Here is an 11,941-nt window from a genome sequence, read left to right on the forward strand (position 1 = left end):
TAAATTGTTCATCGCTTAGAAACACGATTAAGCGATTAATCAAAAAATTATTAAACTTGAAACTTGAAGTTACAGAACGAAGGGTTCAGAACAAGGTACAAGAGATCAAAGCTGTTTACAGGAAGATAATTACAATGTGAATAAGATACAGGATATTACAATGTGAGTACGATAATGGAAGATATTTACAATAAGATACAGGATATTACAATGTGAACAAGATACAAGAGATCAGCGCTGTTTACAGGAAGATATTTACAATGAGAATAAGAGAGGATTATAGCAATATACGTCAAAAGGGGAAGGGAAAATGTAGAGGATGGGCTTTCGGGGGGTTACAATTGGTAGAGGGGGAAAAACTTAGGTGGCGTTGAAGAGACGGGTCTTCAGTGCTGTGACGTGATGACATCATGTGCATGTGTGGCATCACCACTATCGCATCCGCACATGCATAGATACACTTGATTTGGCCCTGATTTCAACAGCTTTTCAAGACCCGGACAAAGGGCTAGATTCACTAAGCAAACCGATCGTGTACCGATTGGTTTGCGACCCCTTTTGTGACCCGATTTTACTCCGGCCTGATTCACTTAACTCTCCTCCGATTTCGATCCGTGCATGCAAATGAGAATGCTATGCAAAGTAGGCAGGGACACGATTCACTACAGAAATCTAGCAAATCGACTGAGCTAGCCGATCAACCCAAGAAGCGACTGCTGATGACCAGTCACTGAGGTCTGTTCCTACTGCCCTGCCTTCTGCCGCCCCGCTCTCTGCCCTGCTTCTCTGCTCCAATCTGCTGCTCTGTCCTAGCCCCGATCTCCTGCTGTCTCCTGCCTGCCCCGAACTCGTGCTCTGCCCCGAATCTCTCCTGCCTGCCGCCCCAATTCACTGCCCTGCTCTTGTCGCGAATCTCTCCTGCCGCCCCTGACTCTCCTGCCCTTCCCCGCACTGCGAGCCTGTGGTTTTAACCCGGGGGTTAAAATCATGGGCTATAAGTAAAATTTAAAAACATTAGGGAGGGAATAGTATAAGCCTGGAGGATAACTATTTTACAATTAAAGATTAAAAGCATCTTTAAAAAGAAAACTTTTTAAATTATCATTTTCATCTCTTAAATATTGAGGCACCTCTTATTTTTGGCCAATCAAGGACTTCCCTAGACTCCTCCCTAAGGAAGTCCCTGATTGGCTGAGGTGCCCCGGCCCCTCCAAAGGGAGGAGCCTGTGGCGCCTCAGCCAATCAGTGCCTTAGGCCTCTCCCCGTGCATCAGATGATGCGCCGGGGCAGGGCCTAAGGCCGCTATTGGGGCGGCAACTGGTCAGAGACCAGGAGGAGGAGGACTTTCCTCCCCCTAAAAATTTTAATCGGTGTAGGAGCAGGAGGAGGTTCCGGGTACCCCTCCTGCTCCAGAAGATGGGAGCCTGCCTCGAAGGAGCAGGAGGAACCAGGCACCCCTCCTGCTCCCAACAATTGTAAAGGTGCCGGTGTAGGTGGGCTGGGCCTGACCGCCTGGGCCAACCAGGGGTGGGCTGGGAGGGTGGGAGGCCTAAGAGCAGGAGGGACCGGGCACCCCTCCTGCTCCCCTTTGGTGTCGGGGGGTGGGCCATGCTGGATCCGGCCCGGCCAGGGGGGTTAGTCGGCCTGTGGAGCAGGAGGGACCGGGCACCCATCCTGCTCCCAACATTTTTAAAGGTACGGGGATAGAGGGGGGTGACTCTGGCCGGCCCGGCCCGACCATGGGTCAGGTGCGGTGGCCCATTCGTGCGGGCTGGCTCCCCTGCTCCCCCCTTCCAGGTAATCTTGCTCTCTGCTGCCTTCCCTGTAGTGCAGCCCCGCTTTAAACCTGCGGGCTCACACTGCAGGGAAGGCGGCAGAGATTAGGAGCTCAGGGCAGAAAGCAGGGCTGGAAGATTGGGGCAAGCAGGCAGGAGACACATGGCAGAGCAGGGCTTCTATGGAGCTGGAGAGTCAAAAAGACATTTTCAACTGGTCTCCAGCAGTCGCTTCTTGGGTTAAGCGGCCAGCCCAGTCGGATTCAAAATTTTGGGTAGTGAATTGGGTCGCTGTCCAATTTGCATGCATTTCACCTCATTTGCATGCACAGATTCGAAGTGGATCGCAGGAGAGGTAAGTGAATCAGGCCGAATGGAAATTTGATAGTAAAGGGGTCACAAACCGATTGGTACATGATCGGTTTGCTTTGTGAATCTAGCCCTCAATGCATCCAATAAGAGGTTTAACAAACAACATTTTCATTTTCTCCCCCTCCCAACCCACCCCCTCCCTTCCATATCCCTCCCTTTATTTCAAAAAGTTTTTATTGAGGACAACACACAAAAACAACAGTAAATAACAAAATACAAACAGTGCTTGTCATCCGTTTCAATTTTTGCGTCTCAAAACCCCTTCACCTCCCCCAACAGGAAACAATGACAGACCCCCCCAAAGAGGGGGGGGGGGGAAATGAGAAAAAGAGACCAGCAAGAAAACAAACCCCAATCAACCCCAGAACAGCAAAGTGCAGGTATAAACAGCTCCAGGCAGCCCCCCTCCCTATTCCCCCTTCTCCTGTTGTGTATCTACTTCTTAAATCTAAAAATCTACACACTTCTTATGCTTAATTTTTTTTTTTTTTTTTTTGGGGGGGGGGTTGTTTTTGCCTGAAGGAAACTTAGGATTCATATCCCTGATGACTCTTCTGATCATGGGCAAGTCACTTAACCCTCCGCTGCCTTGGGTACAAATTTAGGGCTCCTTTTACAAAGCAGCGGTAGAAGTTTCTACCGTGGGCTGGTGAGGTAAATACTCCGACACTCATACGATTCCTATGAGTGTCAGAGCATTTATCTCACTGGTCCGTGGTAAAATCCTTTATTGCGGCTTTGTAAAAGGCGGTGTTAGACTGTAAACCTTCCAGGGACAGGGAACAACTACTGGAAAATTTGGCATTTATGCATATATTTCTACATATAAGTGTGTATTTCTGAAATAATACTTGGTGTTTGTTCATTTTATTAGGTATATTTTTTGGCCTCTGTCTTTGACAAAAGCGGATTATAAAGAACTGGTGTTTAAGCCCTTTACATTAACATGCGCTAGTAAAATCTCCTTCCCTCACATGTCCCCTATTTTCAGCCCCAGCTCCAAACCCATTTTTCCCCAGCCCCCTTCTCCCATCTTCTCATCAGGGTTGGAGTAAAGGGCCATTACTCAGACTGGCATGGGGTCACGAGCGGAGTTCCGCAGGGGTCGGTGCTGGGACCGCTCCTGTTCAATATATTTATTAATGACCTGGAGGCGGGAACAAATTGCGAAGTTATTAAATTTGCGGATGACACCAAACTCTACCGCAGGGTTGAAAACATGGAAGACTGCGAAGATCTCCAAAGGGACCTAACGACGCTAGAAGAATGGGCCAAAAAATGGCAAATGAACTTTAACGTAGGGAAATGCAAGGTCATGCATGTAGGGAAAAAGAACCCGATGTTCAGCTACAAAATGGGAGGATCACTGCTAGGGGTAAGTAACCTTGAAAGAGACCTGGGAGTGATGGTAGACACAACCTTGAAGGCGTCGGCGCAGTGCGCCACAGCCTCAAGAAAAGCAAACAAAATGTTGGGTATCATTAAGAAGGGTATCACGACCAGGACGAAGGAAGTCATCCTGCCACTGTATTGTGCAATGGTGTGCCCGCATCTGGAATACTGTGTCCAGTCCTGGTCACCGTACCTCAAGAAGGACATGGCGGTACTTGAGGGAGTCCAGAGAAGAGCAACTAAGCTGATAAAGGGTATGGAAAACCTCTCATATACTGACAGACTGAAAAAGCTGGGGCTGTTCTCCCTGGAAAAGCGGAGACTTAGAGGAGACATGATAGAAACCTTCAAGATCCTGAAGGGTATAGAAAGGGTAGACAGGGACAGATTTTTCAGATTATGGGGAACCACAAGTACAAGGGGGCACTCGGAGAAATTAAAAGGGGACAGGTTTAAAACAAGTGCCAGAAAGTTCTTTTTCACCCAGAGGGTGGTGGACACATGGAATGCGCTTCCGGAGGCTGTGATAGGCCGGAGCACGTTACAAGGCTTCAAAGAAGGTTTGGATAGGTTCCTAGAGGACAAAGGAATTGAGGGGTACAGATAGGAGTAGCGGTAGGTTATAGGGATAGTCTGGGACCATTGCTCAGGCAATGGGCCGCCGTGGGAGCAGACCGCTGGGCGAGATGGACCTCTGGTCTGCCTCAGCGGAGGCAACTTCTTATGTTTTTATGTTCTTATATCTATAATCAGGAGCTATCATTGATCATAAAAACCTCCAAAGTCAGTACATAATTAACCATCCAACAAATAATTCTGAACAATTGTAGATAATTGTAAATAGTTTAAACTGGGCATCTCTCCTGCTGATCTTCAATTTGGTTTGGTGGGTTGCTTGTTTTTCATAATATGCGGGTGTATTTTGCGCATGTGCTGATTTCTACCACCAGCAACTCGTCTCAAGTAAATTTAGCAAGCCTATGTGAACATCTGCGAACCTCATTTGCATGCGGGGTCTTTTGAGACTGACTTGCCTTTTTAAAATTGTTACAATAACGACTTCGGTAGCAGCCCATCGTATTTTATGGTGAAGCTTTGAGAATCTTGCTCTTAGAATTGACAGAGTAATTTCTACTGCTGAATGAAGACCTATTTTGCATACTAACTTGCATATTTTTTTATGGAGAGAATTGCTATTTGAAAGGTGTTTTGGGCCTTTTTAGACTTTAGAGAGTTGGAGGACATACAAGTTTGACACTCGCCCTGGGAATGGGGTAAAGAGGGCTGAAAGACTGTACCCTAAGTTTTGGGAATTTTTTTCACTCTAATTGTAGAAGGAGCATTGAGGAGGGACCTTTGGCTGGTCTTTGAGTACTTTCTTAGATTTTTTTTTGTATTTGATTTTTAAATAGAGAAATAGGTGTTTCTGTTCTAATTTTTAATAAATCTAAAATAGTGATTGCAGAGTTGAAAACAGAATGGGTTCTAGTAATGTGGCTTAATAATAGGGCTATATTCACTAAGCTTTGTGAGCCTTCTCTGACTCAATTGGCAACCAATCCGATCTGCACATGCGAATGAGGGGAAATGGCATGCAAAGTAGGAAGGCGATTCACTATACCAGGGGTAGGGAACTCCGGTCCTCGAGAGCTGTATGCCAGTCTGGTTTTCAGGATTTCCCCAATGAATATGCATGAGATCTATTTGCTTGCACTGCTTTCAATGCTTATTCATTGGGGAAATCCTGAAAACCTGACTTGAATATGGTTCTCGAGGACCAGAGTTCCCTACCCCTGCACTATACCAACAAAGAACCACAGATTGAGCTGGCTGATCCAAAAAGAAGCGACTGCCGAGGACCAGTCACTCATGTCCTTGCCGACTGTCCTGCTCTCTGCCGCCCTGAAATTCCAGCCCTGCAGCCCTGAAACCATCAAAATAAAAAAAATCTCCCTTGTGCAAAAAGCGCCCTGCTCTCTGCCATCCTGTCTCTCTGCAAGCCTGTATTTTTAACCTGCGGGTTTAAAGCGTTGCTGCACTACGGCATGTTCTGCTCAGTTGTTCCAGTCTGGCTGCAAAGCATGTTCTGTTCCCTTGAAATGATTCTCAGGGGCCAGTGAGTGCAGCCACCCCACCTTCTGTTTTGACCTCAAGCTTGTACAGAGAGCAAGCGCATGCGCAGATCACATCTCCAGGCAGAAGGGATGGTCTGCGCATGCGTCTGAATCGCAATGCATTGATCCATGGGATCACTTGTGGGCATGTGTCCGATCAGATCATATGCATGGGGACTCTTTAGTGAATCGGTTGCCCAGCAAGACTCAACCACGGATCGGATTAGTGAGTTTAGTGAATCTATAAGGTAGAATTGTTGCCCTTGTAGGTATTTGTGTATTGTTCTATTTCTTCACCGTTAATTGTCACCCTATTGGGTAGTTTATTGACTCTTATTAACTATTGCAGAACAGATTGAACTTATTTGGATTGGGGAGTTCCTAAAGCCACCCCCTGTTTTATTTCCTCTCCTAGGTGTTTGATTTGCTTTGGTACGGACTGAGGAGGGCGCTGCCTGGAGAGAAAGAAAATGATTGATGTCTTCTGCAAACAACTCACGAGCTGGGGTGCTTAACCCATCTGTAAGGAATTGTATGTTGTTTTACAGGAAAGAGGATTATTGAGCTAAGAACCTAATCTTTCCTTATTCAGGATCTCTGTCCTGGAAAGATAAAAGGAGACACAAGAATACTCATGTTCCAAAACTGGCCAAGGTTAAAATGCTGCTTTGGAGCTACACTTCTCCCTCTGTATTCGCGGTGGATGTATTCCAGCTATAGCTGCAAATATGGAAAAACCGTGAATAACTATTGTATATGTTATTCGTGTTTCTTTTTTGTAAAAGATAGCGATTCAGAATGCTTTTTTGCAGGCAAGCAGCGATTCAGAAAGCTTTAAGCAGGCAAGCGATTGTCTCCATGCATGCTGGGAAGCAGCATTTCACTCTATGGATGCTGGGAAGCAGCGTTTTTCACTGTGCACGATGTGAACCAGCGATTTTCAGGGTGAAAGTTTTGAAACTTCGATTTTGTAGGAGAAAGCCTGGAAGCAGAGTGAATATTGGTAAAAGTTAAACTTTTTTTACATTACAGCAAAAGGAAAGGAACTTTAATCATGACGTGCATGCTGTGAACCAGTGATTTTCAGGGTGAAAGTTTTGAAACTTCGATTTTGTAGGAAAAAGCATGGAAGCAGAGTGAATGTTGGTAAACACTAAACTTTTTTTACAGTACAGCAAAAGTAAAGGAACTGTAATCCTGATGTAATTTTGGGGGGCGGAGTCACCTGACAAAAAATCGCGAATATGTGAAACCACAAGAGCCGAAACCGCAAATACGGAGGGAGAAGTGTAATTTAATGTTCAAACAAATATCATCAATATTACAATTCATATTGCAATCTGTTGCAATTCATAATCTTATGAGCCAATAAAAACAAGTGGGGAAAGTATATGGAGAATGGCTGCTGGATTATGTGCAAAACCTCTGTATGTGCATACATATGTACTTGTATTTACTATATATTACCCCTGTATGCACATACATTTCTTTCTGCATTGCTTGTGTGTATGTTGTCTCTGTAGGTGCCTCTAATATGGAGAAGAGAGAAAGGGGCAAATAGAATGGAGCAGTACCCAAATGTTCAGTTGGTCTGGAAATAATAATAAAATCAAACAAAGTGTAATGGCATATCAAACCATTAGTTATCACTATCAGCAGATTTCAAAGGGTGCATTTTACAGTTTAAACACAATTTAACCACAAGGTGTCACTGTCCCACTGGTTGGAACTTGAATAGCCACCAGTCCCACATTACTCAATTGTGTCACTACGATTTCACTGTACATTGCAACCATGAAGAAAGCTTTTTGAATATGTCATTAGGTTTTATGTTTAAACTCTTTATTATGCAAAGAACTTGTCAAAAATACAAAACTGTTATGCATATTTGACAATGCCCACACAAACGTTCTCAGCCCAACCAACAAAGCTGGGGCAGTTTCCATCGAGGGCTATACCCTTAGGGATGTAGTGGCCTCAGTGTTAGCGATTTTTATTTTAAGAGCAATCGCTAAGCACAGCTCCTCCCTACTGTCAAAGTGCTCTCCCTGCCCTGATCAACTGAGCCACAGGTCCCTCCAGTCCTACCAGCTCAGCTGATTGATTGGGAGAACAGCAGAGGGAAATATTCCCCTTCCCGCCGACACCCCCTCATCTGTCATTGCCTGCCTTCCCCCCCCCCCCAACACCCTGTACAAGATCAGCAGGAAGAATTTCCATTCCCCTCCTGCTGCTGGGGTCCCCTGACAACCTCGACAATCCCACACTCTCTCTGGCTACCGGGGTCCCCACGCACCCAACAACCTCCCATCTCCCTGCACCTTTATGACAAAGGCTAGCTGAAGGGTTGCCTACTCCCTCTGGCCAGCAGCCCCACCTCTTCAAAATGAAAGGCCTTTCCCTTCCCGGTGCATCCTGTGATGCATCAGGGAGGGGCCTACGGATATGATTAGCCCAGGTGCCTAAGGGCCCTCCTATGGCCAGTCTTTGTTGTAAAATCCAGAGTGGGGGGGATGAGGGGGTTGGCAGGGTGGCAAGTGACCCTGCCAGCGGCAGGAGGGAGTTGGCATCTCTCCTGCCATCCTTGAATTTAAAATGTGTGTGTGTGTTGGGGGTGGGAGACCCTGGCAGCAGGAGTGGGCATCCCTCCTGCCATCCTTGAATTTAAAATGTGTGTGTGGGGGGGGGGAGGTTGTTGGGGGTGGGAGACCCTGGCGGCAGGAGTGGGCGTCCCTCCTGCCATCCTTGAATTTAAAATGTGTGTGTGTGTTGGGGGTGGGAGACCCTGGCGGCAGGAGTGGGCATCTCTCCTGCCATCCTTGAATTTAAAATGTGTGTGTGGGGGGGGGAGGTTGTAGGGGGTGGGAGACCCTGGCAGCAGGAGTGGGCGTCCCTCCTGCCATCCTTGAATTTAAAATGTGTGTGTGGGGGGGGGGAGGTTGTTGGGGGTGGGAGACCCTGGCGGCAGGAGTGGGCGTCCCTCCTGCCATCCTTGAATTTAAAATGTGTGTGTGTGTTGGGGGTGGGAGACCCTGGCGGCAGGAGTGGGCGTCCCTCCTGCCATCCTTGAATTTAAAATGTGCGGGAGGGTGTCAGGGGTTTGTTGCATGGCAAAGTCGGCGACTGCTAGGACACTTGTAGAAGACCAGGGTGAGCCGTTGTGATAATCAGCTGGCAAAATACCGGCATGCTAAACTGGCTAGTGAGCATTGTTAGGGGCACAGTAAGTTTTCAGAATCTGGCCCTTAGTCCAGCGATTTTCCCGCCTTTTTTGTCCCATATTTTTCTGACGGAACACATAAAAGTGGGAGATCACTGGACCAAGTGTACAGCCCTCAATGGAGACTGCCCCACCTTTGCTGGTTGAGCTGAGAACTTTTCAGCGGCCTCTCGTTCCAAGACTTGCCAAGAGATCACAACTTACCAACACAGTTTTCATTTTTTCTCAACCCCCCCCCCCCCTCCCTCAGTCCCACTTCTTTCAGCGCAACAATTAGAACTCCATACGGCAACAACTAGTGAAGTACTAAGTGCGACACTACACAAGTACCGCATTTTTGGCTCCATAAGAAGCACTTTTTCCCCCCCAAAAAAGTGGGTGGAAATGTAGGTGCGTCGGTATCTTTTTTTAATTCTGTTGGTCCAGGGGCTTTCCGCACTCCTGCCCCTCCCTCGCTGGATGGCTGCCTTCATCTCTCGCGGCAAAGCGGCGCGCAAGGCAGGCGTGAGCTTTTCGTGCTCCTGCCTGGTCCCGCACTGCTCTGCCACAAGAGATGGAGGCAGCCGTCCAGCGAGGGAGGGGCAGGAGTGCGGAAAGCCCCTGGACCAACAGAATTAAAAGAAGGTACCGGAAAGGAGAGGCTGCCTACCACTAGACCTGCCCTTTGCCCTGTACCCTGTCCCGGCCTATCACTAGACCACCAGAGGGGGGACAGGGTATACTAGGGGTGCCCAAGGTTTTTTGGCTTGCGAGCTACTTTTAAAATGACCAAGTCAAAATGATCTACCAACAATAAAAATACTAAATATATACCCTCTCTTTTACCACGGTGCGCTAGCCGATTTAGCATGTGCTAACTGCTAATGCACCCATTATATTCGTTAGCATTTAGCGTCAGGGCAAGATTAACCAATAGGCCAAATAGGCACATGCCTAGGGCCCGAAATGGTCAGGGGGGCCCAATGAAGGAGGGCATCAACATTGTTTTTTCCAAACAGCGATGGGCCCCTCCAGCATCGATTGGCAACGTGGACCCCCCCCCCCCATCGGCAAAGCGGGCCCCTCCCCAATCGGCAAAGCTGCCCCCCCCCATCGACGGAAAGTAAGACAAGCAATGCGGGTAAGAAAGGTAACAGGAACTGTAATTTTGCAAGCGGTGCTGCTTGTCCAAAGCTTCCCTCTGATGCAGCTTCCTGTTTCCGCCTGGGTGCATAGTGGGGTGGGGCAGGGCAGGGGGCCTCGACGAATTAATCCTGCCCTGTTTAGCGTGCACTAAATCAGCTGGTGCGCCTTAGTAAAAGACCCCCCCATATACCGAGTGCATCTCTTCTGTCCTCCAGACCTCGTTCCATTCCCCAACCAACATCTCTCTCTGTACCTCCAGGAGTCCAGCTTTTCTTCCTCTCTCCTCCACCCCTATTGGCAACATGTCTCCCTCCTCTGTTCTGATCTCCTCTGTTCTTCCTCAGTGTCTCTCCCCCTCTAGTCTCTTCTGAAACAGCCATGTCTTTAGTCTTTTCAAGAAAGAAAGAAGATCCTTTTGGAAACACAAATCCCTTAGCAACTTAAGGAGGCTCATATAAATATTTTGTCCCTCCTCTCTGGCTCCTTGAAGTCTGAGACTAAACCATGGATGCTCTATGCAGATCTCCTTAGCCCTCTTGAAAGCCAGCAGATTGTACATGATTACAACATTGTTTGTACAATTTTTTTTTTCTTCTTTTCTGGTCAGAGGCCTTAAGGAGTATTCTTTTCTTTTGTCCTGCAAAATCTATTGGTTCTTTTTCTATAATCAGAATTTAGATGTATTGACAATGTACATGTATACAAGTGTTCCAGTATGGAATAAGTAATCATAAATTAAAAATAGAAATATGTAGACAAAAGTTAAACTGAACTGCCAAGAAGCCAGACTTTGTATACAATGCAACACCACAGAAAGTGACACATGTCCCCTAGTACTGTGCAAAATAGAAGATGTAAATTTGAAAGAAACCTGACAAATAACAATCACCACTTTACAAATAAAAAATTTGTTAAAATTAGTCCAATAAATCAATTACCTTATTTCCATTTTCTGTTTATAAACATTTATCAATATAGCCACTTTATTCCAAAGCAACAATTTTTTTTTTTTAATATCTTTTGTCCTTTCTTCTTTAATCTTCTTCTCTTCACTCTCTTCTTTCCATCCAGCTTCTCTCCTCTCTTTCCCTTCCATGCAGCATCTGCCCCTTAAATTCAGCTTCAGCCCTCTTTCTCTGCCTCTTCCATCCACCATCCGCTCTTTCTCTCTCTACCCCTTCCATCCACTGTCTGCTCTCTCCCTTCCATCCGATGTCTGCCCTCTTTCTTTTCCATGTAGCATCTTCCTTCTTTCTATGTCCCTTCCATAAACTGTCTAGCTTGTACCCCTTCTCTCCTTTGCACATGATTCATTTCAGCTTCACCCCCCTCTCCATTTTTCTCTCTGTTTCCACTCCCTTCCCTATGCTCTGGCATCTCTCTCTTCTCCTTTCTTTCCTTTCTTCCTCCCCCCAATGATCTGACATCTCAGTCTCCTTCCCTTACCTCCTCCACATTCCCTAGCATCTTTCTCCTCTCCTTCCCTTCCATCTCTCCTTATCCCTCCCCCTCCATATTCAGGCATCTCCTCTCCTTCCTTTCCCTCCCTCCCCCATGACCTGGCATCTCATCCTATCCCTCCTCCTTCATGGGCTGGCATATCCTTTCCTTCTCTACTTCCCTTCCTCATAGTATATCATCTCTCTTTCCTCTCCTCTCCCTGGTCTTTCTTGTCCCTCCATCTGGGTACAGAATTTCTCTGGCGTCAGGCCTTCCTCTCTGCTGGGTCTTGCTGGCATCAGGCCTTCCTCTCTGCTGGGTCTTGCCTTCCTGTTTATGCAAAGACAGAGACCTGGCCAAGAGGAAGGCCTGATGCCAACAGAGCAGCAAGTTCTGAAGCTGCCGCTGCTGGAAGGCTGCCGCTGCTGGAAGATGCCAGCCCTTGGAGCACCCCCTTATGGGCTGCACCCAGGGCTAACCGCCCCCCATTGGCATAAGAATAG

This window comes from Geotrypetes seraphini, chromosome 2, assembly GCF_902459505.1.
Source record: "Geotrypetes seraphini chromosome 2, aGeoSer1.1, whole genome shotgun sequence".
NCBI lineage: Eukaryota > Metazoa > Chordata > Amphibia > Gymnophiona > Dermophiidae > Geotrypetes > Geotrypetes seraphini.